This window comes from Carcharodon carcharias, chromosome 19, assembly GCF_017639515.1.
Source record: "Carcharodon carcharias isolate sCarCar2 chromosome 19, sCarCar2.pri, whole genome shotgun sequence".
Classification (NCBI taxonomy): domain Eukaryota; kingdom Metazoa; phylum Chordata; class Chondrichthyes; order Lamniformes; family Lamnidae; genus Carcharodon; species Carcharodon carcharias.
In genome coordinates, this window is record NC_054485.1 from 82,478,503 (window position 1) to 82,483,691 (window position 5,189).

General features: G+C 43.2%; 1 non-coding gene across 1 annotated transcript; it reads left to right on the forward strand.

The window, feature by feature from the left end:
- The first annotated feature begins 4,545 nt into the window (after positions 1 to 4,545).
- Positions 4,546 to 4,675, forward strand: LOC121292029. The gene has a single exon (XR_005946155.1). It is a non-coding gene; the product is annotated as a U8 small nucleolar RNA (small nucleolar RNA).
- The last annotated feature ends 514 nt before the right edge of the window (positions 4,676 to 5,189 follow it).

Genomic DNA, 5,189 nt, shown 5'->3' on the forward strand with positions numbered 1-5,189 from the left:
AAATGACAAATATGTCATGGTAACAAGACAAAGATAATGGCATTATTAAGGCTTAATGCAGGTGTTCATAAAGGTATAAAGGTTAATGCTGTCTGAAAGTAAGATAGCAGAATATATTGACAGTGGAACAAGAATCCGTGCTTGCTGAAAATAAAGCATGGTATGAAGACACAGACTGGCACTTGGCGGCAGGGGCTGGTGGGGTGGGGATTTGGGACGGTGGACGGTGAAAAACGATCAAAGTGGAGGATAAATTTCATGGTCTGTATTTTTTGAAGTTACTGTTAAGCTCAGAAGGCTGTGAAGCGCCTAAATAGCAGATGTGGTTTCGTTTCTTCAGTTGGCTTTGGGCTTTACTGGAACATTGTTGCCGGGCGAGGGCAGAAATGTGCACATGAGAGCAAGATGTTGAATTGACATGGCAAGGATCAGGAAGGACATGGCCCTGTTTGTGGACTGAGTGAAACTGTTCGCAAAGTGGCCATCAAGCCCGTGTTAATCTGCCTATTGCATAGAAGACCATATTGTAAGCAGCGAGTGCAGTAGACCAAATTCAAAGAAGTCCTAGTGAATCACTGCTTCAGCTGGAAGAAGTGTTTGGAGCCTTGGACTGCGAGGAAGGAGCAGTAAAAGTGTCAGGTGCTGCACCTCGTGCGATTGCATGTGTAGGTGTCCTGGGAAGGTGATGAGGTGTTGGAGTGATAGAGGAGTGCACCACGATGTCAGGGAGGGGACTACCCCTATGGAATGCGGGCAGGGAGGTGAGTGGAATATGTAGTTTGAGGGTGGTAGCACGTTGGAGTTTGCGGAAATGGGGAGGTAACGTTTTACAAGATGACCTTTTTCATATCTGCACTCTTGTGTTTATTCTCCGTAAGGATTGTTTAGCAGGTTACATTTTGTTTATATCACTGCAAAATTCTCAGATTGGAAAAAAATAAATAGCTGCGTTAAGTACAATTGTCTAAACCGAATATTCTGTAGAATGATGAAGATAAACAGCAGGAATCTTGTGCTCTGTTCCAACAAGACGTAGCCGAAACTTAGCCTGTTAGCACCAAATTCTAAATGTAGTTAAGGCTAGAGTGAAACCTTCCAGATGCAATTTCAAGGCCGAAAATCAATTCAACTATATAAAAGAGTTCAGATATACTGGGGGAACATTAAAACCTATTTATTGACCAGTTGAACTTAAATTGGATTCTGGACAAACGGTCTCCAAGTTAATATTCCGAATGAATCTCTTCAATCTCTCCCTCCTTCTGTATGGTGCAGTTATAGAAAATAAATACTTAGATGAAAAACGTTTTGACCGGTCCGGTGTTTGTTAACTCTGACAGTAAAGCTGACAAAGAGATACAGAAGTGCAGTCATTGGCGTGCAGAGAAAGTTCTTTAAAAAACACGTGACAATGATCAAACAATCTTCCTTTGTGATGCTTGTTGGGGGATAAGTAGGCATTAGGAAAAACGTCCCTGCTCTTTTTGACAATTTTGCCGAGGAACATTTACGTTCAGTCGAGGATATTGTTTAACGTTTTAACTGGAAGCCGACACCTCCAACAGTCCCCCACCCACTCATCACACCACTGAGTCCCAGCCTTCATTTCTGTGCCCAAAATCTAGAGTGAGACCTGAGCGAGACTTCTTCTGCACAGCGTTACCTAGTGCCTCATGTATGCAGCCTCTTGCGAGCATATCCTCGTTCCACGACCTGCTTTTGGGTATCGTTTTACTTGTTCACTTCAATCAGAATCACAGAATCATTGCAGTGCAGATGGCAGATAGAGGCCTTTCGGCCAATCGAGTCTGCACTGAGTCGCTGAAAGAGCATTTTGCCTAGTCCCACTTTGACTTATCCACGTAACCTTGCACATTCTCTCTTTTCAGATAGCAATTCAACCCTCCTTTGGATATCTTGATCGATTTTGCCAACACTTAAGAAGACAGTTCCAAATTCCAATCACCTTCTAGGTGAAAAAAAATCCACGCACTACTTTTACTCTTTTGCCAATTATTTTGAATCAGTGCATATGGTGTTTAGAATATGATTTTCTCTTAAGAGGGAACTTTACTTCACTATTTACACTGTCCATACTCCTCAGGAACGGTCATAAATCTCCTCTCAGCCTTCTTTCTCCAAACAAAACAGTCCCAACATCTCGACCCTCTCCTCTTATCAACAGTTCTTACGCTTGGAATAATTCTTGTGAAACCCATCGGTACTCTCTCCAATGCCTTCACATCTTTCCTCAGGTCTGGCGGCCAGAACTGGATGCAGTATTCCAGATGAGGCCGAACTAATGTCTCACACATGTTCAACATGACCTTCTTAAACTCGTACTGAATGCCCATATTAATCAAGCCTAAGATACCATATGCTTAAGCAAATGATCTTTCGACCTGCCCTGCCATCTTCAATGACATGTGTACATATACACTGAAGTCACTCTTCCCCGTATCTCCTTTAGACACCCCCCCCCCCCTTTTTTAACACTGCCTGTCTATATTCTCCCAGTCAAAATGAATCACTTCACTCTTCTCTGCATTGAACAACATCCGCCAATCGTCTGCCCAATCCACCATCATCAGTGTTGACAAAATTTCCAATCTTCGTATCATCTGCAAACTTCGAAATCATGCCCTGAGCATCACTGCCTATGTCAGTTAAATAAATCAGGGAGGGCCCCACGTGAAATGGCTCTCTTTCATACCTAATGGCCCTACAATTTCCTTCACCACCCCTTTATTATTTATACGCTTCGGGAAGACAATTTTATATTAGCTGTCAGTCTTCTTTCATGCACTCTCGTTGGTTTTCTCGACAGTTTTTTCTTTCATTTTGCCTCTGGAGCTTCTATGATCAACCTGACTCTGTATTGCATTTTCTACCTGACATCTGTTGTACACGTACTTCTTTCTTTTCACCTTCACCATTATCTCTCTCGTCATCCAGACCAGCCTGGATGAATTTGTCCTGCCTTTCTGTTTCAAAGGAATATTCCTTGACATTGTATGTGATGCATTTTATTTGAGCGTGGCCCATTGTTCAACCACCATCTTTTCTGCAGCATTTGATTCCAAATGAGTCCAGTCAGATGAATTCTCATCCCATCGAAGTTGGCATTCCCCCAATTAATTATCCCTGCTCTGGATTGATCATTGTCCTTTTCATTGATCAACTGAAACCTTATGATACAATGGTCACTGTCCTATAAATGTTCTCCCAATGGCACTTGATCAACTTGATCTGACTTATTCGCGAGAACCATGTTAAAATTGGCTGCCGTCTCGTCGGACCGGAAAAATAGCGCTGCAGAAAACTATCTTGAGCAGATTCCAGGAACTCTAGGACCCCTTATCCACTTCCACTATTCCTATCCCAGTAAACATTTGCATAATTGAGTCCCCCATTATAATTACTCTGTAATGTTTTCAGCACTCTAATTTCTTTGCCAAATAGTTTTTTTCTGCATCCTTTCCACGAGTTTGTGGTTTATACACCGATCTATGTTATTGCACGTATTTCATTCTTTACATCTAGCTAGAGACATTCGGCCCTTGACCCCTCTGGAACATCCTGTCGCTCCAGTAATGTAATGCCATATATAACCAAAGCTGTCACCCCACCACCCACAACACATTCCTTCCTTTTCTGCCTCTCCGAAATAACTTGTAGCCACAAATATTTAATGTCCAAGACTGCCTTTCTTTGATCCATGTCTCTGTTATAGCAATCCTATCATAATTACAATTGGCAACTTGTGCCCAGAGTTCACCAATGTTATTAACCACATTCTGTGAATTCACATACATGCTCATTATCGTTGATTTAAGCTTTTAAAAAAACTTTCCTCCTTACCTGGCCCCACCGAATAACATATTTTCCTACTTTAATTCTGCCTCACTCTGATTGTCTATTTGCCTTGATACTACTCTCTGATATATGCTCCTTATCAGTTAATAATACTCTACTTCCCATTGGCAGTTATTTTCCTGCCCGGTGTGAATTTCCCCCTAGGTTCGCATTCCCCTGCCAACCTAATTTAAGCCCTTCTCAACAGCACCATCAAAGCTTTCCCTGATGAATTTAGTCCCAATCCTGTTAAGGGTAAGCGGTCATTCTTGTAAACGTCACACCTCCCCTAGTCCAGTCTCAATGCCACAGGAAGTTAAAGCCCTCTCTCCTACTCCATCTCTTCAGCCATGTGTTGAATTGTTCAATCTTCCTATTCTTATGCTCACTAAATCGTGGTACTGGGCTTAATCCTGAGATTACCGTTCTCGAGATCCTGCTTTTTCCTAACTCTTTGAAATCTGCTTTCAGGGCCTTATGCCTTTTCCTACCTATGTCATTGGTCCCAGTGTGTACCACGCCCTACAGCTGTTCACGGTCCCCAAAGTGAATGTTCAGCAGTCGCTCTGTGACATCCTTCAATCTGGCACGAGGGAGGCAGCAAACCATCCTGGAGTCGCGCCTGCGGCTGCAGAAACGCCTGCATGCTCCCTGAAAGATGGAATCCCGGAAGACTATAGCACTTGCGGACCGTCAGTAAGATATATCCTTACCTGTTACTCCTCCTGGAGTTACAGAAAATTATGAATGGACAATATGAGCCAGTGATTGACTAGCTCACACCCCAGAGGAACTAACAGCTCCTTAGGGTCATTCTGATTTTTACTGATGATTTGCTTTTAGTGTATAAGAAAAGAGCTATAACACTTGCATGATTCCGACTCCCCTCCTGTGCAGCTGAGACAGCAGTGGAGCCTCGGACATAGCCTCTGTTCCACTTCTCTGAGGCACCATTTCGCTTACCAGTATCCAAAATGAACAAACGGCTAGAGAGAGAGATAGCCTCGGGGATTTCTGCGCTACGTTCCTATTTTTCTTAGACACTCTGGCGGTCATCAAATCCGTCTCTGCCTGTGTACTTCATAGCTGCGGTGTGACCACCTCTCTGAACGTGCTATCCGCATCATTCGCAGCCGTGAGGGCACATCACAGTAAGTCCAGGTGCTCTTTGTTCTGAAATTTATAGCTCAAGTGCCTGCACGTGTTGACACCTTCTGCAGATGTAGTCATCGAGAACACTTCGTGCATGCACGATGTCTGACATGCACATTTCACATGGCCGACTGGCACTGATTTCCATTAATCTTTTATAAAGCCTTTTCTGTAAGTGTCGT